This window comes from Apis florea, unplaced genomic scaffold (assembly GCF_048593485.1).
Source record: "Apis florea isolate Af1SG1 unplaced genomic scaffold, ASM4859348v1 contig_37_pilon, whole genome shotgun sequence".
In the NCBI taxonomy this organism is placed as follows: Eukaryota; Metazoa; Arthropoda; class Insecta; order Hymenoptera; family Apidae; genus Apis; species Apis florea.
In genome coordinates, this window is record NW_028256861.1 from 1,913,822 (window position 1) to 1,938,827 (window position 25,006).

The 25,006-nt window shown below is 39.0% G+C and overlaps 1 protein-coding gene and 1 long non-coding RNA gene across 6 annotated transcripts in view; one reads left to right on the forward strand and one right to left on the reverse strand.

The window, feature by feature from the left end:
- Positions 1-25,006, forward strand: part of LOC100870258 (uncharacterized) — a 304,187-nt gene that overhangs the window by 111,209 nt on the left and 167,972 nt on the right. The window lies entirely within an intron of this gene.
- On the reverse strand, positions 11,073-13,710 carry LOC147656273 (uncharacterized). Its single transcript, XR_015294791.1, has 2 exons — positions 13,256-13,710; positions 11,073-12,897 (listed from the first exon to the last, which is right to left on the reverse strand). It is a non-coding gene; the product is annotated as an uncharacterized LOC147656273 (long non-coding RNA).

Here is a 25,006-nt window from a genome sequence, read left to right on the forward strand (position 1 = left end):
CATTTCGATGCTGGTCCACGCACGTCTCTCTTCTCTCTCTCTCTCTCTCTCTCATCGTAACCTCCTCGATAATGCGCTTCGCGTTTGTTGATCAGCGAATTTTTATCCCTGGATCCAGAGGGCCGTTTGAAATATTAATTTCTTCGGGGAGGGGTATTTCGTGTATAGATTTATTTTTCCTTTTTTTGACCGAATTTTAAATGGGCTGGATTGGAACAAGGCAAATCTTTTTTTTTGTGCGATTTTTAATGCGATTTCGTGGAAATAAATAGAAACGAAATAGACAGGGGAAAAAATTGTTGAGATCCTAATTTTAATCCCTCCTACCTTCATCGTTGAAATCGTGGTCCATCGGAGCGATCAACATCGTTGCTAACCGACCGATTCTGTCACAAGATAATCGGGGCAAGTCGATTTCGAATTTTTCCTTCTTGAGACAAAGGTGGATTTGGAAAAATTTATAAACTGTTAAATTAAACGGAATAAATCGAATTGTAAATGAAACAGCTATGGATTGATTAATCGCGATACTTGTTCCACGGCGATTCGAGGTCAATATCGAAGGGTATACAAGGTTGGAAAGAACGAAGAGAGGTGGCACTAAATCAGCCGCGGGCCTGTAAAATCATTAGCGTTAATAACCGGAGGCTTGGAAAGGAACACCGTCTACCGATATTCAATTACTGGTCGCACACGCGGCCAAGGTGAGACGGGTATCCCCCTGCTATTGACATTTCGTTTCCCTCCTGTTATTCTCCCCCGTAAAAACCATCGTCCACCATCGTACTTTGTACGATATTTCCAAAGTGGGCGACCTATATTTTCTCCCTTTTTCTTTTTTCTCCTCGTCCCTGTGCGACAGAAAGGGAGAGAGGGATCGTGATTGAATCGTAGTTATCGACTATCGATACATCGTTATCGAGATAAATAGTGGAAAACGACGTGGAAAAGCATGGATTCGTTTCTTGTTGATTTTCTTGGGCAGAATGTCTCAGAAAAGAAGATTTATATCGATCGATCGAAAGTATCGAGTCGTCAAACGCTATTCCATCGTTTATATTTATGTTATAGGGTATAAAAGTTCACTGAAACTTTATCTATAATTTTATTCATCATAATTTTATTTTATTTATATAATTCATAATTTTATTATCAAACGTTGCTGTTCAGTTGTCGCTGTTCCGTTAAGTTGGCATCCTTTCGTTTGTCTTCGATACGCGGTTGCCGTTCTGCAGCCCGACACTCACGTACCAACCAAAATATATCCACTCACCTAAATCAGTACGTTTGCAATAATTTACATTAGTGTAATTACATTCATCTTCGTATCTTCGATTGATAACCTTCTTAAATATAAACACAAGGATTGAAATCTTATTTTATTTACGAAAACGAAACGATTGGATCCCAGATTCCAATTATTTCTAATTTTCCAAAAATTTTCCCCTCGCCTTAAAAAATATAGATATAGATCTGATTCTAAACTGATATAATAACAAAGTTGGCGATCTCTCGCGTCGATTAACCCCTTAATTCGGCTCGATTCGATTCCCTCGAATGCCTCTCGATAACCTCGTTACCTCCGCTCGCCGAGTCGAATAACCGTTTCGAGGCGTGTATCACGGTGTCAAGGAGGGGGGGAGGGGGGCCCGAAGCACCGGCGTAATTTCATACTTTACGACCCCGCGGGTCACCACGGGGTCGAAATTCATTTCATGCCGTGCGGATGTCGTCGTCGTCGTCGTCGTCGCCTCCCCTCCTCCCCCTCCCCCCCTCTCCGGAATGTAATAAAATGAAAAACTCCTCTCTAAGAGACACGCGTTTTTAAGGAGCTTTTCTCTCAGCTTTTGCGACAAATTGGAGAAAAATATCGATCGTGGCGAGAGATGTTAAGATTCGTAACGATTGCTTCCACCAATTCCAATGTATTTAAACAGATATATGTCTCGATAATTCGACGTCTCGATCGTCGGGTTGTTGAAAAAAAGTCATTTCTACCAGCTCGAATTCAACGTCCCGATTCGAAGAAACGAGTTAACAACGTGAGAGAGGCATGCGAAACACGTCGTCGTTTACGCGTTGCTGGATACGCGAGGAGAACTTGGGCGGCTCCCGGAAATAATTAATCTCGGGGAGAGGAGGAGGATCCCTATACGAGGCGGCAATGCCACCGGAGGCAGTCAGTTTACTTCTTTTCCGAATAACTTGCCAAGCAAAATCCCACCACTGCTCGTTTCCTGCCGAGACGCAACTTTCTTCTTCCTCCTCCTCCTCCTCCTCCTCCTCTTCATCGGCCATTGTTAATAAGTTGGCGAACGAGGGAGGAGGGAGGAATATTCTTCGAGGGTAATCACGAGTAATTAGCGTGGTTTTCGTGAGTTTGATTCGTGTCCTTTCCTGGTTTTTTCCTGATTAATATACGTGCGTATATTGATAATTTATACGATAAACGGAAATAGTTTTAACATTTTTATTTTGTATATTTCAATGTAAAATTTAGTTGGGATATATTTATATATATATATCAGTTCTTAGTCTTCGTTAACTAATTCTGTTTCTTCGTTCCCTACTTCGTTCGTTTCCAAAGTCAATTTTAAGTATTTTGATGAATATACAAGCCTCTAATTGGCTCATAACTCAGTTCTATATTACCCTCCTGTGTTGCCATATAATTTAGATTTAAAATCATTCTTTTCCGTTTCTATTATTCTTAAATTTTAAATTCCAAAGTATATTTTATATTTCAGTGCTTATTCCATTAATAAGTGCTTATTTACATTAATAAATATATGTATAGTATAATTATATATAATATAATATAACTATATTTCTTCTTGCTCGATTGATAACTTTCTTAAATAGAAATACAAATATAAATGGTTAAAATCTTTTTTTTTTGAAGAAGAAGAAGAAGAAGAAAGCCATAACGTGTAAAAAATTCCTGTGTGAAAAATTGACGTGGTATTAATTTTGAAAGAGAAAAATTATACAGTCGCATTCGTGTAAATATAATATTTCTTATGATCTTCGTTAAGCTTGAGTATAAGTACAATTTATAGTTGTGATATTATAGGAACGAATTACACGTAGTTGTACGGTAAAAAAATAAATAATATCGGTTTATCTGGCGGAGGATAAAATTATTATCGATAATTAATTACGATTGCCCGGTATTTATATTTAAAAATGTAAATTTTTTTCTCCCGAATGGCGCCTCGATACGATGCGATTAATAATTTTCACGTTTCATCAGGTTAAATTACGTAAAATTTGTAAATAAGGAAAACACTCGGATTCGTTGCCGAAGTACAATCCATTACGTTAAATATACAACTCGTTTCCTTACTGCAACGAAACAACTGATAAAACATCGTTTCAATTTGTATTCAATTATCCCCGATCTCTAAATTAACAAATATCATTTAACGCCTCCCTTCGACCATTACATTTTTCACTTCGCCTCAACACGCGCAACAAAATATTATTATCCAATAAAAACATCGATAACACATATCTATAACACACACTTTACTAAAACACTTCAAGACCAACATCCAATTCTTCCCCATTCCTACGTGTATCCTCCATCATATGTTATAACATCATTTACGCTATTTATACACTAGCAGAAATTTTAATACCACGGTGAATTTTTATCAACTCTATCAGAAATCATCTTCATTATATATATATATTGTCTATCATATATTATAAAATCATTTACAACCAGCAGAAATTTTAACATCACAGTAAAATTTCATTAAAAATAATCTTCACTACATTTACATACATATATATATATATATATAATATATTACTACGATATACACAGCATAAAATCAGATTGTTACAGTTATCAGAATCTCGAGCAATTGGCGAAATTCGAGCGTATAAGGCGTTTCAACGAGTTTTCGAATCTGCTTAGAGGGGTGGCACGATCGCGAGAAACGCAAAATATATATCGCTAAGATAAAACGCTCGTTCCCCCGCACCTCGTTCTCGAGGAAATTTCGAGGCAGCCCCGATTATACCGGCGCATGACAAATTTCGGCAATTAATTACGCGTCGAAGACACGAATGGCAATTAATACCGACCCGGGAGGGGGCCGCAATGAAAGGATACGAGCAAGATGGTGAACGCGCTCGGTCGGTGTGCGCGCCACCGAGACACGAGCAACAACCCTCCTCCTCCGCCCCCCTCCTCAGCCAAGGTTGAACTTATAGCACGGAAGGACGTGTAATTTCCTGGCTGGTAAAGCGACTTCGAGGCGGGGCACCACGCTCCCCCCTCCACCGATATCCTCTCCGTGGCGCGACAGCGAGCCGGCCGACGACTGAGAGCCAACCCATCCGGATAAAGGTGCGTTCCCAACGATTTCGTGCCGCAGCCAACACGCGAACGTGTATATATATATATATATTCGTTTGCGGTGTACATCGTCTCGACGTCTCTCGGGCTAATTGCCACCGAGTCAGACCGATTAACCTAGCTAAGCGGATATTTCTTGATTGAAAACAAGCCTTCCGTGAGGAAAAAGGGGAGGAGGGGGGGGACGACTTGGTGGGTTTAACGGAGTTAAAGTTAAAGTTAAAGGCGAGAGGTGCTCTCTCTCTCTCTCTCTCTCTCTCTCTCTCTCTCTCTCTCTTTCTCGCTTTTTCGAAGAACTATCGAGAAAGCGTTCCTTCCAGAACGTTAAAAAAAGATGAAAGCGAATTGTAGCTTACGTTTATTTTTATTAAGTTAAATCTTCCGAATTTGTACCTTTTTTAAATCAATAATTAAAATTATAAATAATCAATTCTAAGAATCGAATTCAATTTGTGTACGAAAATTTGTGTAAGAAACAAAAGAAATTTTATTTATATCCCGTGTCAAAAATATACACGGATAAACTATGTATAAGCGAGACTTTATCTTATCTTTAATGGCTTCTTTTTCTCTTCCCTATGTCGGAGCAAAAAACGGCAACGTCGTCGCTTCAATTTTCTCTCTCTCTCTCTCTCTTTTTTCGAAACAGAAGCAAAGAGTTGAAAAGTCGAGGTTGAAGAGCCCGGCTCTCACGGGGATCTCGACTCGCGTAATCCTCGCAGGATTAACTGGTAGGAGGGGGGGGGGGGGAAGGCCCTAAACGCGTCTTTATCGCCACGACGCTCTCGCTCGCTCGCTTACTTTTTTTCGCCACCCAACAGGAATACAATACGTACGCTTCTTCGAGAAGCAACGAGCTTATTAAGCGGTCGAGTGTGCACATCCGCGCCCGAGCCTCGTTTCCTTTAAATTAATGGCACTCGTGAATCAGACACGGCACGGTTCGAACAGCCGCACGCGTAACACATGGCGTGTCAAAGCGGAATCGCTAATGTTTCTTTGAATCGAAGAGAGAGAGAGAAGAGCTATTCCCTCTTTCTTTTCGCGCTGTTTTTTACACGTGTCTCACACATTGAGCTATTTACTTTTTCTTTCTTTTTCGTCTCTAACAAGAAACTTTTTTTCTTGTAAAATGCTCGGTCGTCTTTGGAAAAATATTTTGACCAGGTGAAAAAAAATATAGGGTATTTGATAAATTGGATATTTATATATAATGAAATTCGTGTGAGCACAGAGATGAGAAAAAAAAAAGAAAAGAAAATAGAATTTGAGGAATGGAGAGATTTGCCTCGCCTTTTTGTGCATTTAAATTTCCTGTTGATACGTAAACAACATTTGTGTGTGTGAAATTAATGAAAGCGTTGCTCTTTGAAACGTGTGATAAACGTGTTAATAATATCAAGCGCACTAATTTGAAACGATTCGATCGATGACGTGTCGTTTAATAGATCAATCTAAGGAATTCGAGGCAAGGCAAGAATATTCGTAAAGATAATAAAAATCGATAGAGAAAATAACGTTTATTATTTCTTAATCGAAAATCAATTGTAAAATTCAGACGGCAAACTTAGTTATTTTCCATTGATTGGCAAACTCGAAAGCGAAGATATTTATTAATATAATAAAAAAAAAAATTCTATAAATCAACATAAAATTCAGCAAGGAAAAAAAAATTGCATCGTATACCGTTTCCTCCCTTGAACACATGGGTCGAGATCAACCGCATGTGGCGCGTGAAAAAAGAAGGAATTAAAAGTGGAAGCGGGAGAGCGACGAGATTCACGGCGCCATTTGTCCCGTCTTCCGGCTCCGTTTGTCAAGTATACGATCCAGGCGAAACTTTCGACCTTAAAGTTCGCGCCACGAGACTAACGCCTTCCGCCTCTGTAAATACGCGTCATAATCGATACGTCGTTCCACGTCTCTTTTTCCTTCCTTTCTCTCTCTCTCTCTCTCTCTCTCTCTCTCCACCTATGAAAAGTTTCGCCTCTTTATTCGCAAGCAGCAAGCAGCAATCTTGGCCGTGGAAAGTTAACAGACCTTGCGGAGGACTTACGAACTATGCTAAGACTAGATGGAGCTGGTGTCGTAGAGGACGCGCGTCTACGAGTTGGCCGAGCGCCAAGATGTTACGAATTCCGAGAAGCAATATCTCGGTTAAGTTTTTCACGTTGGAACACGCAAGATGCCACGAAATATCAAAACGATCAACGTTTCTTGCGAGTCTCGTCCCAGATATTTGTTGTTTTGTTCTTTTTCTTTCCCCTCGATATTTGAAAAGAAAAAAAAAAAAAAGAGAAATAATGGTGAATATATTTTGAAACAAAATTGTTATAAAAAATTATTATCTCTTGGAGTTCTTCTTATACATATGGATAATAATAGAAACTGTCGATAATAGGGTCACTAGGTTAATAGGATCGACAATTATTGGGTGACGGGAATATAGTTATATATGGACAAGATGATTTCTGAGATGGCAATTATAGGCAGATTAGGATCGTTTCTATATATTAATTAATTGTTAATCAATTCCAAGTACGCAAATATTCTTCGAAGCAAATATAAAATTGTTTGTTCTTTCTCGGACAGAAAAATTATAATCTCGATTGTAATCTCAAGCAAAAGAAATCAAAGACTGGAAACGATACGAATCGTTACGTGTAGGTTGATACATACATATATATATAACTAGGCTCATGGATCGTGATTCAAGTGGCGAAATACTCGTTCACGCTAGTTGAACGGTCGACTTGCTACTAATCAACGTAATTCCTAACTTGTAAAACACACAAGCTAGTTCCGTGGTCCTTAACGAGGTTATCCCTTGTTAAGCATCGAACCCTTGCCCGATACGTCGACTTGGCTGCCCGCAAAAACTTTCTATCTGGACACGATCGTACGTGTCATCCGATTCGAAATTGCGACGAAAAGAAATTTTCAATCACGATTAATTAATTTCCATTATTTTCCAATTTTGATAAGTTTTCTTACTTTTTTGTAATTAACGAAGAAGAAAAAGATTCGAAATTAAAAATTTTTTCCCCTTTGCAAATTCGCGGAGAGAAAAATATCAAAATGAGAATGAGTAAAGGGGCGAATGATGTAAATTTATGTCAGCGGCTGCGAGTCAGTTAAATTCAACTTTAATTTCCATAATTTGGTCCCCTTATTTTACCGGTCATATAAATTCTCCGGAAAATACCTGAGCATGAAATTTCTTCAATTAGTGAAAATGTCCCGTCTAGAAAATAGGTCATGTCGTATTGCTTTCTTATATCGTATCAATTTATGCAAAAGATTATTTATTTCATTGTCATGTAATACGATCTTTTATTTTTATTTTCTTTTTTTTTTTTTTTTTTTTCGTGGTACATTTTACAATCTTTCATAGAGCGAAACTTAGAAAGTACAAAATCCTATCGTTAATTACGAACATACGAACATTTCCAACTTTTTAGGTTAGGTTACGTTAATTCTTATATCTACGATTCTTAATTGAAAAATAGAAATTGGAATTAAATCTAAATCAAAGTACATCTTCTTTCAGAAACCACGATCTCTAATTCCCTTCCCCCCCTCGCCTCCCCGAAAAAAAGGAACCACAAATCTCATTTACCTTCCTTCCACACTATTGCTGCTACGCGCCATGAGCTAAAAAATAGAGCGAGGCTAATCCGAGTTTAAGAACGAACTAACGAGACAGCGGAGGCACGTGAGCAGAAGTACGACCGCGGCGCAATTACGTTCGCGCTCCTGGGCACGATTCCTCCAACTGTTCCACCGCCCCACCCTGCCCAGATCGAGCAGTTTTTCCCGCAAAAGGGGAAAAACCAGTCGCGCCAGTTTATCCCTACGGGAGTGTTACCAGATTCCGAGCGTATCGGAACGATCCGTCTCGTTCTATATTACCGACCGAGAGGAAAGGAAAGAAGACGAGCGAGCGAGAGAGAAGGAGCGAAAGAACGTTTGTCAGGACCCGGTAGGGAGCCACAGCCTGCATAATTGCAGCGAATTAAATTCGTCTCTGGTGGCTCCGCCGGAAATCACTCTCTCCCCCCTCTTCTCCACGTCATTATTTCCCACGCGGATCTCCCTCTTTCTAGGAGTTTACTACGTAGTTGTCGCGGAGCTCGCAGCGCCCCCACCACGTTTCGTTAACGAACTTGGCCCGAGCTCATCGGGTTTTTGTTAACGAGCCACGAGGAATGGATTTGCTCCCAGGTAAAAACTTTCCACTCCCCCCTCCATTGTCCTTCGCAAGGAGCAGATCCACGACGTGGCCTCCCACCACCACCATCACCACCATCACGTGGGCCACGGTACGCGCGCCGTACGTGCCGCGAATTATTATTTTATTTCGGTCGGCAAGCGAGCGAGCTGCTGATTCGAGCGGTGCTCTTAATTAAGGCGTCTTTGAAGGATCGTTTTTGACGGGTAAACCGGGTCAAATTGCTCGACCAATCTCGTGCACCGGGGAACCTTGTTACCTGTGTTGATCTGTGTGTGTGTGTGCGCGCAGGTATCCGTCTGGAGGATAATGAATTACTCTGGTAACCGTGGTATACGGATGTATATATGTCGCTAACGATCGAATTATTTGGTGTTTTGTTAATTTATTTATACGTTGGATTAATCGATAGGCTGTTGGAATCAAATTGTCGAGATTTTTTCTTCTGAAATGTTATTTATATTTTCATTAATTCAAACGTTTAGAACGTTGAACGTTTTTTAGGTTATGTTAAGAGTGATTTTCATTGGCTTCCTTAACGTGCCACATTATATAATTATCCTGGTTTCTTCGGTTCACGATTTCTGGGCAAACTTTTTAGGTTAGGTTAAGAATTCTGTTCCGGGAATAAAATAATACAAATCATATTTCTTCGTTAATTTTGTATTCGAATTCTCGTTCCCTCTTAATTGGACGATCGAAAAAAAGACTAACCTCGCGATTGTCAAGAATTTTAAGATTTCTTTCCCCCCCCCCTCCCCCCTTTTTTCTCTCCAACTTTTAGAACCTGCCATAAGCACGAGTTTTCTCATCTAAAATTTCGAGGGAAGCAGATTTTTCGCAAAAGACTTTCTACCCTCTGCAAAAAGTTTCAGACGTTATCCATCGTTGTAAGAGTTATCTCGTGATTTTTCTGCAAGACTTTTCAGAAGATGGATTAGTTCATAAAACCGAGCCTTCAATCTGGGAGTACGCGCGTCTATGGATTCGAATCGTAATTTGATTTTTTTTTCTCTTTCAAAAATTATAAAAATCGCCATTATTACTCAAATTAATAAAAGGAATTTTCAAATAACGAATAATGAATAGACTAAATAATATCTATAACAAAATTGCTATAACAAAAGCTCTTATACAATATATTTTTAATAGACGTATTTTACATGTACGATTCATGGATGATAAAACATTCAATTTTATTTTCACAAATACGATTATCGTCCTCCTCCCCCCCCCCCCCGCCCCCTCGCATTTTCTTTTCAATCATCGAACCCGAACGAATTTCAACCAGTTTTACCTTCGAGTCGAATGGAAAATCGAATTTCGAGCGCCGATTCCCAAGCATCCGAACGATTAAACCGGAATGATGAGCGGCGCGAAACAGGAAGTGGGTCAGCGGCGTCTTCTCTCCTTGGCAAAAACCTTGTTTGCGCCAACTTCGATTCTTGTTCTCAAGCCAAGCGATCGGAATTACCGGAAGAATAATCTAGCTTTTTCCTCTCGATTTATCATTTTCAAAGAGGGTGGCCGTGAAAAGTGATAAAAGTAATAAAGTATATTTTTAAATCGATTCTTCAATCGATTGATTAGTTATTGAAATTAGTGGAAGAAGACGACGCTTAAATTAAAAGTATGGGTAAAATGTAAATTTTTATTCGAGTGGTGATAATAATTTGATTTGGCTTCTAAAATCGTTCTTTAATATTTCACTTATCAATGCGATTTGCTTGGAGTTTAAAATAAATTATTAAAAGATCGAGTATTATAATTAACCGATATCCTCTTCTAGAAGTTAAACTAAATTTATAAGGATGATTAATCTTTCTTACCAACGGATGGTAACAATTTCTGTTATAAGTAACTAGAATAACTGGTGTGAAAAAGAAATAACTACAATTTTAAACAGATCTGTTTATTATTATTATTATTTTTTTTTTTTCAATTTTCACAATCGTTCTTTCTTCTCTCGCATCGGGATGATCAAATTTTCGCCGTTCAGAAACTTGTCTGCAGACTTTTCTTTTTCCCCCCCTCTGCACCCAACCCGGCTAAGACTCTGCCAGACGCGAACTTTGCCTTCTCACTTCGGAAACGAAGTTAGAGGTCTTATCATGGTCGACTAACGCCGGATTTCACTTTCCTCTCTTCCCTCCCCTTTCCCCAGGTCCTTTTCCTTTCGATCCGCGGCCGGCTCTTCTTTATGGAGCCTCGAAGCTCGGCCGATTACTTCGATTAAGTGGCTCGAAATCGTTGCAATTGAATCGACGCTTTGTTCATCGGTTGGAAACGTGTTCCCTTCATCTTTTATCTCTGGCGATGTAATAATCGTTGCGCCCAGTTTTGATTTATCTGGGATTGGAATCCGTAACAGGAGGAGAAAAAGAGAGAGTAGAATATCGTAGACTTTTCCTTTCTAAATCTAGGGAAAATTGGGGATAAGAAGTTCGAGTAATAATTTTCGACAGAAATAAATTATGTTTATGACAGAATATTTAATTAGGTTAGGGAAGATTAAGGAATTAAACAATTATTGTTTGATCATATAATCACGCTATAAATACATATTAATACACGAAATTTTCTTTTCTCATAAATTTTTCATAAATTAATACTTATTCAGTCGTATCGAACATCTGAAAATTAAGCAAAAATAATTATCTCACATTTCTTCGCTGCTTAACCTTAAAGAACGCGTCAATTGGCACAGTTTCATCCCATTTAAAATTAAAACACATGTATCTATTCTTGCCAGTCGAAAGGACAGATAATATCATATCCTTACATCCAAAAAAAAAAAAAAAAGAACTTCGAAATTTTGCACGCCTGTCGTAAGAGATTTTCAACCATCCTTTTAATCAGGGCCACCCCGTACATAGATTTGATTTCCACGACGATTCTCGCTCATCAATCGCTCCCCCACCACCTCTCCCGTCCACCAGTGTCCACAGCCGCAGGTTGGTTTTCACAGACAGCCCGCGAGCCCGATCGGTTTTCCGTGTCAAACCGCACCTTTGCGCCGCACTCTCACCGTTCTCCACGACCGAGTTTATTAAAGTTTAAATCGCGAATCAAATTTCTTTGATTCGATGATATTTCTTTTTTTTTTTTTTCTTTTTTTTTGATCGAAATGAAAAAGTTTGGAAGAAAAAAGAGGGAGGGGATTTTAATCGAAGCAACCACTTTGAAGCGAAATCTTCCTCCTCCCCCTCGTCCTCGTTAAGGTTTCTGGAAGTTTGTCGTTTCACTTTTAGCGGCAAGAAGGATCAGGCGATCCCTCTAAGTGGCTTCGACCCTTGAACCCTTTCATCCCTTAAACTTTCCCGGCAAGGTCTCCTCTTCATGGTGTTTTTTAAAGAAACAAGCGGGATGTCTCGTTTTAAGGTGCACTTGTCGTTTCGTGAATTCCAAATGGTTTGATTCCATTATTGTTATTAATTCTTCTTTATATATATACATATAATACAATTTATAATTTGATGATAAGTGAATATCGTTTTAGAAGAATCAAGATAGGCGAGAAAACGGCAAGCATTTGATCCATCACCACGTAGATTTCGCGAGAAAGCATTGTCATTTGGTCTCCTCATAGGTCTCGTATATACGAGTATGGCAAACGAGTTCGATCGGCCGTGCAACATCTATTCTTCGAAATAGTCGGAGAGGACACTTTTCCCGCATTTTTTCCAGCACGAGCGGCTTCATCGATCCTCGGCAACCACAAGAGGAGCGGATATTCTTTGCAGGTTCATCCTGGCCCGCAAACCAGACCGCGGGCCTCCTCCTTCCTTCGTCCACGGGTCCTTCTCGACCCTTAGCCGCGGTCGGGACTGCGGTTAAGAGCCGTGCAATCCACCGAATCACGGGCCAAGCTTTGCTCGAAAAGAAGCGGCGCATTGGGAGTGGCCAAAGCCGATTTACCGATACTCACGGATACCCGATACCACCTTATCCCGCCGCCCCTTTTGGTAAAAGTGGCACAAAGCGTTCTGGAGCACGCCACCGTTTACCAAAAGGATCCTGTTTTTTTTCCTGTTTCTCACTTTTCCTCGAGATGATGCGGTTCATTCTTGATAAAGAGGCCACGATAAAGTTGGGAAAGTGTCCCTCCGAGTCGATTTCAATGGGGTCGAATCCGTTGAAGAGACTGTTTTGAGTAATTTTTTTTTTTTTCGCGTAAAGCGAAAACAGCCACAGCTCGATCTCTCTTTTTATCGGGTATTTTTTTTCACGATTACACGTTGTGTAACTTATATAATTTTTTTTGGTATGTACGTTTTGTAGTTTGTTCAATTTAGAACTATAAACATAAAAAAGTTTAATAAATTTTTATAAATCGTAAATTGCTTTTGGTATAGTTTAATTTAGTTTTCCTTTATTGTAAATTATTCGTTTTACTTTTTTTCTATTTTATAATAAATAATAAGTAATATTATTTTAAAAACCTATTCACAATTGCAAAGAATTTTTTAAAATTTTCATAGTATAGTTTCCGAAGAAAAAATGAAATAAATAATATTCATTTTTTATAAATCAATTACTATTAGAAAATTACAAGTATCTAATCATACAGAATAAAAACAATTGTCAATAATTAAAAAAATGTAACAACTAATATTAATAGTAGACTAACGAATATAATATAGTACATTTCTTACCTTGCTATTATACACAAGATCAAGTTGTTTTTAAGGTTCAAATATTGTTCGATGATGACTTGATTTAGGTAGAATCCATTATAACATTCACTATCTCCTTGATACGTAAGGACAGTATTCGTTTCCTTAGATTAGTTATACTTAAAGGCGTAAATAATGCTAACGAGAATCACAAGCCGCCTGGCGGCAGTTATAGGTATTAAGGATGGAGCAGACCGATTTTCGTATTATTTAGATTATCGATATATTAATAATGGATTTATTTTTTTATTGTAATTGTTTCGAAAATTTTATCGACAATTTTTCTTCTTCTTTTTTTATCTTATGGAATTTATAAAAGAAAAATTCATTATAATACACAATATGCCATTCTATAACAAAATTATTCAAATATCAAGTTTGCATTCAAGTTTTAAATTGACGTGTAATAAATATTATTTAATAGATCATTTAATTACTAAGTTCTAAATGGATTTACATTTGTGAAATTGGCCATTTCGTATGCAGCAATCGAATATAACATTAATTATATTACTTACATTAATTATACATATAATTAATCATTTTCATCGTATCGCATTATAAAATCGGGATAAAATTTAAACCGTAATCTAGTAATTCCGCATACTACGCTTCTTCTCCCATATTTATTATCCAAACAAATTATCCAAACAATTAAACAATTCCGTTTAACGATAACCACCCACTTGACGCTGAATAACAAATACACCTGAAACTGAGAAGATTTCGTTTAATCTAATACCGTTTCTCATTTCAAAATATGTATATATGCCACGAATTACGAAAGAAAAATGCGAAACGAGCGGTGAACCGGAAATTCATCGAGCAACAGCCTCGAGTCGACGACATCCAGCCATTCTTTCTCTCCGGTGCAGCCAGACGAGATTCACAGCCACGTTTAATCGAATCGCCTCCACCGGAGAAAAATATTCTCGGTGAGTCGTTGCCAATTGCCGCGTTCTTCCATTATCGAGGCAGTAGATTATCGAGATTGAAATTCTTGCGGGACGAGTGAAAAACATTGGCCACTTCCTTAGACTTTGTTGTTGCTTCTTGCCAGACCACACTGTTTCACGAAAACCAAGATTCTACCACAATTACAGAAAGCGTAGAGAGAACGAGGAAAAATTTGAGAAAAATTTGAAATTGAAATTTGAAAATATTTTTGCAAACGAAAAATATAAAAATTAAAAATCTTACGTTTAAGAGAGAATATTAGAATAAAGTGTTATACAGTATTTTTTGCATTTACATAACCGATTAATTATCGTTTAATCGCTGAATAGATTTATATAAAATCGGTCACTTCGTGCGCACAATATTCAAAAGATATTTTGCAAAGAAACATTATCCACAAAGAAACAAATCCACATATAATATTGCGCTCTACGTACATTTCCATTAAAACCAGGATTTTTAGGTTAGGTGAAATTTCCTCGTAAGACGCTGGTACCGAATACTCTCTGGAGCCATTGTACATGTAACGTTGTGTCGTAGGTTTGGCTGTGCTGTAAGCCGATTTTATGGGGTTCTGTACTCGATCCAACCCCCTTGGACCCCGCAGAACCGGCCGCTGACACCCCCGGATGCGCGGCCAACGACACAGCGCCGTCTCACGCTCCATGAAACATCGAATTTTATCCGCCACTTCGTTGCACTTTAAAATCGGAACGCTGCTTTAAATTTAATTTCGCTTGGAAGCCGGCGTGGAAGGAACCCAGGTCCACTCGTAATTCTAGATACGCCCGCAAGTCGAGCGTGTATCCGTTTGTCGCGCTGGATTATTGCCCCCTCTCCCTTTCTCTTTCTTCTCTCTCTCTCTCTCTCTCTCTCTTTTCGTTCGTTTGGCACGGTTCATTGTATAATACGATGCTCTTCTTACGAACGTTAAGACACGTTTGCACGGTTTTAAAAGCAACGCGATAATTAAGGCTTTTAGATGTTGTGATTGTAAGTGGAGTTATATTTTTTCTTATTCGAGGTTGGTAATTGATTTTTTTATATCAAGTAGTAGTATTGCAAATGAAACAACTCGATGATTATGTAACATTCATTTTATAATGTAATCGAATTTACCCACAAATTACGATATTCCATAAAAATTGGACTCGAAGTAGAAGTTATAAATTTATCGTAGGTATGAAATTAACATCGAGAGAAAAATATAGTCTATTTTTCAGACTCGGTCGGTAACATTATTATTATTATTATTATTCCATTCACACTCGTCCCCAAAATTATCGTCACAATCGAGATGACCGATTATCTCAATCCGTGAAACGACTCTCGATCGAGGAAACTTTTGGTTGGGTGAAGTTGGTATCGCGCCATGTCGTAGCCACTTAGCCGGGCTATTAACGAGCTGGATTGACTCGGTCGGTAATTAATTTCCAGCAGACATAAACAGACCCGCGATTCTCGCGTTCTTAACTCGTCTTTTTCTTTCCGGTTTGCGTCCACCGCTTCGGGACGAATCGATTCAATTATAAACGTCAGAATCGTGGGCCAGAATCGACGAGAGAAGAGGCGATGCAAGTAATTTTTGAAGTAATGGAGACATTGAAGGTACGCTTTGATACATTCGATATGAGTAGAAAAATTCTATCTGATCGCGTTGAGATTGAGGTTAGGACGGCCAATTATCTCTCGGAGAATCTTTAAAAAAATCGATTCCAGAGATTAAAATTAATAGAGAAATTATTAATGAAAGTTTATTTCTAAGTTCAGCTTATAAGTAAGCTTGAATTTGCAACGTTAGATGGAAGGGAGATAGAATGAGGTTATAATTGCATTAATGTAATTGAATAATTATCACGAAATATTTTCTGTTTGGCCGCCAATCCACGATTATCCAACTATTGTTTCACGCTGTAGCTCGAAACATGGCGGAAAGATTTTAAGCACAACAATGCTCAACCTCTCAGAAATCCGGCTTTCGAACGTAATAATTTTTCCCCGGCACAAAGGATTCTATAAATTAATGCATTTCCACGACAAGGGAACCTTGTTCAAATACTTTTTCGCGTAACGTATGGGGATTATAATAAAGGGAGACCCGTTCAATACGCGATCCAATCGCGATCCATTCTCGCGACGCATTGTTCCTTTTAATTCGTGGAAAACACGATTGGAGGGGGGGGGGGGGGGGAGGGGAGGGGGATGGGATTTAAGTTTTGAAGGGCGGTGGTTTCGACGTACGGTAAATCGGTATTGAAAATGTCGAAGGCAACAATTCGAAGAACATTCGAGAAAAGGAGGGCTACGAGAGAAATACGTCAAAACCAGCGTGGCGGTGCAGCAGCCTGGCGCACAGTGGCAGGTAGGTTTCTTTGTTTTTTCCTTGGTCGCAGTCCTCGCAAATGACTTTTATAAAAGGATTGTTTCGCAATACTCGCCACCTGACGCTGAATAATTTAAAAGAAAAACTGCGCCAAGTACTACATCCATTTCGTGGCCGCAATAAGATTATTCTCCCGCGACATGAATTATGCAGGCGAAAAAAAAAAAGAAAAAGAAAAGAAAATATTCCTCGTTGCGCGACGATTCGATTTAGTTTCAATCGTACAACGAGATCTTCTTTATTGATTTTTTTTTTTTGGTATCGCGAATTTGCATCCGATCCTTCTCTCTTGTTATAGGGATCTTCTTTATCATAGGGATTTTAATTCTTTGGGTTGGCGCTCGACATGGAATCTATCTAATTTTTCATAGAGGGCTTCGTAGACGTTCTCCTACGTATAAATTTAATTAATAGAAATGGAATTATTATATTATTTCAAGTATAATGTATTAATTAAAATTATACAAAGCCGATACAAAAATGAAACCATTCGTAATCACGAATTTCACGAAGAATAAATATTACTTTTTTATCGCTAAAAATATTAAAAACTTTCGATAATCTACGCGTAGCACAAATAGAATCAACAGAAGGCTTCTTTGGCAAAGACATTTCTGCCAATTAGATTCATATATCCAGTTTCACTTGGATCAAAAAGGCAAATATAACAAAATTGTCATTAAAAAATTCAGTTTTAAAACGATAACTCGGTTCATATTTAATAGTAAGGAAAGATTAAAAATTCGTTTTTTTCGACGATAAAACATTTATCCGTCCACGCAGGACAAAAGATGGCGCAACGCTCGTATAAGAAACGACGAGTGGCAAACGTTAATCGTCGACCGTACACCGTGAGGAACAACCGTGGCGAGAGATAAATGGCCGTATTAAGGGTAACATCGAGGTATCATCGAGTGGCCATAAAGGAACCATTAATTTCAACTCCCTTTCTTCAAGGGTCGCCCTTGTATACGTGTAACGATCGTAGTTTACGAGAGATCGTGTCCACCGTGTTTGCGATTCGCAATCCGCTCGACTAAATCGGGGAGGGGTGGATCGAAACAGGGAAATCAGCTTACGTCCACGGCAACAAATCTGACTTTGCATATCGTTCGACATGTACGTGAGAAATCCTCCTTCGAGAAGGAGGATGGATTATTCTTAAAAATTTTTTTTTTACGTTATTGTGTAAAATGTATATTTTCTTTTCTTTTCTAATTTTTTTTTCTTTTTTTTTTTTTCGAAATTTAATTTAATCTCTCTTCTCCGTTTCAGGTATCGCTGCCATCGAATTTGTTATTTTTACTTGGAGTAAGAATAGTATAAATATAACGATCATGGCGTGCATACACGGTGCATAGCGTGACGTAGCAGTTATTATAACCGCATATCTTATAAAATTGTATAAATATATGTAAATCGATACACACAGATGAATGCAAGGGACGGTGTCTTGCATATCGCGAGTACAACATAAAGTACCTGATTTGTAAAATATTTATTGAATACAAAGTATACACGTAACGTTCAAATTGTTTCAAAATTTCGATTTTCAATTTTAAATTCTTTCGTATTCGTATGCTTTTATGTTACACGAATAATAATAATAATAATAATAATAATAATAATAATAATAATAATAAACTATATTTTTTATTATAATCCAAGTATACCGTGCGATTATTTATCAAATTCTACGTATTCAAACATTTGCCCTAAATCCCGCCAAAAATATTATAAATAAAGAACCAGAATTCTGATAATTCGAAACGTTATTATATACTCTAAAAAAAAAAACCTCCCACTTTTTTTTCCATCTCCCTTTCTTCCTTTTCATTTTCAAGGAAATAAAATCGAGATAAAATTTAACGATATCCGGTGTTATTACGAAACGAAGAGTGTACAAAAGGATCGGGCACGAAAGAGAGGAAAAAAGCGAATCCGGTTTGCGGGGTTTGCGTGGCAAAAAAGGATGGATCGAATAAGCGAGAAGTAAGGCGCGGAAGCGAGTAGACCCGGAGGGAGTAACGGAGTGGCGGGTAAAATAATTTGATAAATCTTTCGGCGACGCCGCTTAAAACGAAAACAAAAGCTGTCGCGTCGACGTAGCTCCTTCGAAATATTTTCCCCTCCTCCCCGTGGAGAAATAAAACGCCAGTAGAGTTTCGAGATAATTTCTAGTCGATCGTAGCGTTCGATTGGCTCGTTTGGGAAGGAAATAACGATTTGATCAAAAAAATATATATTCGAGCCGCGACGTAACCATCTCTCCTCTCCCTCTCTTTGATTTCTTCTTCTTCTTCTCGATCGATCGCGAGGATTTCATTGGATTTCGAACGAGGCGTTAATTAACCTAGTCTGAACCTCTTTCGAAACTCCTCGCTCCTATCAAAGAATGACGAGGATCGGAAGCTAAAAGATGATTGATAGAGGATGATTACATCGAAAAATTAACATAAGCATTCTCACTCGCGCAAATTTCTCGTCGCAACGATCATACACGAGCATGAAACGAGCACGAAAGAGTCGCGGGCAACCACGAGTGAAATTGCCAGTAGCGACATCGGTGAACAAGAGAGAGAGAGAGAGAGAGACTCGGACCAGTCCACTCTATTTAGACACGTAGTTCATCGAGCTTCCACAGGCTTATTGAATTTCCGTGCCAATCGATAGCGCAAACCCTTGACCACCGGCTCCAGAGACAATGCCAAGAGAAACGGGGTACCGATCGCCTCTGGAGAACACCGAGAGTAAAGAAACAATAACGGAAGCTCGAGAGAGAGAGAGAGAGAGAGAAGGAAGGGAGGAGGAAGGAATCGAGCACGGTTAAAAAGTTGCATCGTTCTCTCGTTGGCTTTTCGTTTCTCCGTCCCTTCCTCGGCAAACTCGAACGAGATAACGCCGCGCAAAAGGGATTCCTCGAGATTACCCTCCGGACAGATAAGGATTTCGAGCGGCGATAAACCGGCTCGAGACAGCGTCCATCGGTCTTGGACGCCTCGTATCTCAGTTCTCCTCGAAACCGCTCCGCCAATGCATTATTTGCCCGATGACCAGCCTCGCCACGAAAATTCCTTAACCGTGCTGGGAAAAAATGGGACGCCATTTAGAAGCTTGGACGCGATCTCAGCGCACCGTGCGAGAATTAGCGGCACTAGTCGTTCTTATCTGCGTATATTTACCATCATATTGTCGACGCTAAAAGTAGAAAGTAGTTGTGAAAGTCTATTTAAGAAGAATCGAAAGCATGGTCATCTAGGGAATTTAATGATCACATTGTGACAAGTCTATAAAGATTGTTCCATCATCAATTATTGACGCTAAAAATAAACCGTAAAAATTCATTTAGAATTATATAAGAAGAATCAAAGACATGGTCATCTAGGAAATTCGATGATTATGAATTTAAATATTACTTTAGAATTCACTATAAAAATTGACGCTAAAAGTGAACTATGAAAATCCAGTTAGAATTAGAGTCGTTAGAGATAGGATGAAAAGCTCGATTGTCTAGGGAATTTTATAATCACGAACTTAAAGAATTTAGAAATTATGGCAACTTTAATTACTAAAAAATTGTTTCATCATCAATTATTGACTCTGAAAATAAACCATAAAAATTCATTTAGAATTATTTATAAGATCATCTAGGGAATTCGATGATCATGAATTTAAATATTACTTTAAAATTCACCATAAAAATTGACGCTAAAAGTGAACTGTGAAAATCCAGTTGGAATTAGAATTGTTAGAGATAGAATCAAAAGCTCGATTGTCTAGGGAATTTAACAATCATGAATTTAAAGAATTTATGGCAACTCTAATTACTAAAAAATTGTTCCATCATCAATTGTTGGTGGTGAAAGTGAAAATCCATTTTATTATTAGAGTCGTTAGAGATAGGATGAAAATCGTCTAGGGAATTTGACAATCATGAACATAAAGAATAATTTGCTTCTTTCTATTAGCACTGTCGCTACATTAGTGACCTCTGCCGTTCTTTCTGCAATTCTTACTGAGTACTTTCCTTGTCACTTCGTGTTGCGCGATCACGTTCCTCTTTTATTTCTGACGATTCGCCTGCCGGAAAATCTCCTCGATACGATATACGCGTTTCTGCGAGTCGGTTGATAAACGGTCGAAGAAATATGACTGGGGAACACTTGCGCCCTGATAAAGTCCAAGCGTTCAATGGAGTCCCTATATACGTATATGAATAGCGGGATCCACTGGCGCGTAAATCGTGTTTAATATCGTCCCAGGATGGCACTCTTCGCCCGACAAGATAGATTTCGGACATTTTTAGCGCGACACGACGGCTGGTTGTCGGCCTTTTATACATATTTTCTCGTGAACGTGATTCCTCGGCGAAGATTCAATTTCCTGCGTTGACAAGGGTGCCGGTTCTTCGGAAAATTTTGCCGTTCCAATTGCGGGGCAAACTCTCTGTCGGTCTGTCTGTCGGTCGTTACAAGACGAGCCAGATAATTGACAACGGGACAAACTCGGCTCGGCAGATAAGGAGCGATCCCTTTTCCTTTTCGGGGACGTTAATGGGATTTGCAAATGCGGATTCATTCCCGTCGACGGGTAAGAAGTAACTGTCGAAAAATGAATATTGGTAAACGCTTGAATTTCCTCTGTGAATACATTTTCTCTGTGTTTTTTTTAGGGATTTTTGATTGTACGCGTCAGCGCGCCAAATTCAAATTTCGAGAAAAGAAAAGATTAATGTCGATATTATTAATAACTAAGATAATCAAAGCAAACGATAAAATTTCTACTCTCTTTAAACACACGGCGCCATAGAATCTTGTTTCCCAAGCGAACTAGACAAAACAATATGGCGTCTCTTATTAGATAAAATTCCCTAGAAATTCACCGCCAAGCATACGAACAACCGTATCGTTGAATTTCAGCAATTAGAGAACGAAGAGAAACATTGAAAAATTCTATCCTCCCTCTCTGAATCGATGTTAAATTCACGGAGGAGGAAGAAAAACGGCCAGATTCTCGAGGAAGCGTTCACGTCGGATTAGAATCTGGCACAATTTCTGAAGTGTGCCGCACCTTCTCGACCGAGGGAAGGAGAGAGTTTCGAGAGCCAACGTCAAACTCCGCTCTCTCTCTCTCTCTCTCTCTCTCTCTCTCTCCCAATTATTGTAAGGATTTGAGTTTCGCGACAAAGCCGCAATTCGCCGGAAGCTGGCATCCCCCCTCCCCTCCGCCATCATGGCCGGACAATATCTACATTGTCGTTGGGGGAGGACAAAAGGCGAGGGGTCGTGATTTGTTAGCGCGACGAGATACCGGAATTGTCCCCTCCTCCCCGGATTAACAGGGGTGCCCTGTGGTTTTTTGTTATCGCAGAAATGCGAGGAAGACACATCGAAATCGCCATATTGACGAAGGATCAAGAATTTAATTTTATTTAACGCGTCTTTATTCTCGAGTTGATTAACCATTCCCATCCAGATTATTGAAATTCTGGAATCGAAACAATTTAGGCAGACACTATTATTTGTACAGATAAAAAGGCAATAATGCAGATCGTGGAAAGTAACGAATCATCTTAATAATAACTTCGTAGCTCTTCGAATTGAATTTTCAGCCTCGCGAAAATTCTTTTCTCTCATCGAACGTGATTTGTTGGCGCGACGAGAATTGTCGTCCGGATTAACAGGCTGTCGAGTAGTGCTCGTTATCATCGATCACTCGCCTCCGGCCAGGCATTTATCAGCGAGCCGCAATTTTACCATATCCTCGTAGAAAGAGTTCGATCTTGATTTTTCGCTTAAACGTCAACCGCGATAACCGGTTGATTTATCCTCGGTCGGTAATAAAGATATCGAGAGAGCCTTTCCTCCATGAAATTTGTATCCTCTCTTGCCCACGAAGAAATATGAACACGTTGCGCATATTTAATTAACTAAAAGTGTATAGGCTTGGGGAAAATAACCTAGCCATATTGAGTAATTGGTTTAAGTTTTACGTGAGCTATATATACAAGAAAGGTTAATCAATTGTTCGAAACCTAGAATGCACCTAGCATGAAAAATGACGGGCCAAGAAGTAGTTGCGTTTTGTTGATAGATCTAACTCGAGTTGCAGCTCTTACGAGTATGCACCTTGGGCATTGTGTAGAGACCTAAGAAGGGGGAGGAGGACTCTGGGGGAAAGATCGGCCCGTGACGTGCCTTAAAGTGCGCAGGGGCTTCGAAGCATCGAGCCTGGGTGTCGTGTTACGCCGGCATACCTCTGAGGTATCACCTTTTGAGCACGCACCTGCACTAACTCGTGAATCTGCTTTCAATTAGAGGGTCGTAATGAACTGCTGCCTGGTGGAGTTTCGAAGATTGATCGTGTTACGAGCAAATATCGGTTACGTTGAATAACACAAATAACTATTTGTATAATTTCGTTAATATCAGAAAATGTGTAGAGAAATAGTGCTAACGTCTCGTCGGACGTTAAGTAGTTTTTAACTTTAAAAAGTTGAGAGGAGATATTTTCACCGTAAATATTGTTACGAAAACTTCACTAATAATAATTATATCCGTTTATTAATTATTTACAAAAAAAAAAAATAAGGGGCCAGCCGATAGAACGAGGAATCTTTCACCAAACATAAACGAAACGATAAGTAATTGTTTCTTGAAGCATAAAAATTTAATTCCACGTATCATAATACAATTCCTAACATTTGGCAAGTCATGACACTAGAAACGAGAGAGTAAATGATAATTAATAAAATAATAAATAAAATTTATAAAATTGGCCAACCCGTATGTATAAAATCATTGGTAACAGATTAATTGATCTATTTAACGATAATAACCCTGTGTATAAACACGAATAACAAATAGAAAGAGGAAAGTAATCGCGATAATTTCCCATCCACCACCTGGAAAGGGATATAATACTTTTCCATCGATGCATTTATATTCATAGCTCGTGAGGTTTCTTGTAGTCCTCCGCCCAGCGAGAGATAGCGGAAACAAAAGGGAGGCGCGGAGCTAACAAGTCGGGGTCGGTGGAAGGGGGACGAACGAAGTCGTGCTAAGCAACTTAGATTAGTTGAATCGACTGGCCTCTGCTGGCGAACCGCCAGGCCAAATTGTCAAGAGAATTGCTCTCCAGTCTTGCCGCTACCTCCTCCATCCCTCGCCATCCTTTTTCCTTTCTCCCATCTCTCTCCTGCACGAATTCTCCGTTGTGCTTCGTCAAATTTTTTTACGAGAGGAGTAAAGTGAGAGGGAGTGTGAAGTCTTTTCGAAATTTCTGAATCCATCTCGATTCGAACCGACAGCTATCGATTAATTGAACGATTCAATTCCTGGGGAGAATAATTGCTCGAGAGCAAGTTCCAAGATCGAGTCTCTCTCTCTCTCTCTCTCTGGCTGGCACGCGGTTTTATTGGATTCCGTGGTAGGGCGGCGCTGTCGTCGTTTTTCCAAGTTGCTGCCTGATCGAGAGAAGTCGCGTCCTCATCTATCATCCGCCCGAGTCATTTAACAAACCTCTCCGTCAGATTCCATATCGCGGTCTTCTCCTCGAGAAATCGAGGATTTCTCGTTCCCTCTCGTGAGTGGGAAAGACGATGTCCAGGTGCGCAATTTTTAGATCGTAATAATTTCTTGCATCTCTGATCTCGTCTTTTTCGGTTTTAATTTTACGATTTGTCTCTGCAATCGTTATCAATTTGATACAGTTTTTTTCTCGGCAGAATAAATGCATAAAAAAAAAAGGGTAGCAGTCGATGGCCGGCAGGGTTCATCGGGAACAACGCTCTTCCGGTACGCGGTCCTTCATTTCCGCGGCTTACGGTTCACGACACTTTTATGGCGTCCCGCCAGCCCGCCATAACGAGATACAGGATTTGTGGATACATCCTCCGGCTGTTGCGTTCACGTCGTTGACAAAATACGGCATTGTTATTACCGAAAATATTCGTATTCGCAAAATTTCGAGTCAAATGCCGCAAATTTTTTTCTTAAATTATTTTTTCCACCGGCATTCTCAACAACGTCATCTCGATACTTTCGAAAGAGAGAGAGAGAAAAAGAGAACTTTCGTTAAGATCGTTTAAAAAAAACGAAAATTTCTCCTCCTGGCCTCAAAAAAAAAAAAAAAAGATTTTAACCATTTATGTTTGTATTTATATTTAAGAAAGTTATCAATCGAGTAAAAAGAGCCCTCTAGAATGTTATATTATACATATATTTACTAAATACATATATTTATTGTAAATGTAAATATATGTATAATAATAAAATATAGCGATTAATGGAATAAGCACTGAAATATAAATATAAAATATGCTTTGGAATCGCAGAATTTAAAATTTAAGAATAACAGAAACAGAAAAGAGAGACAAGTGGTATGGTAAC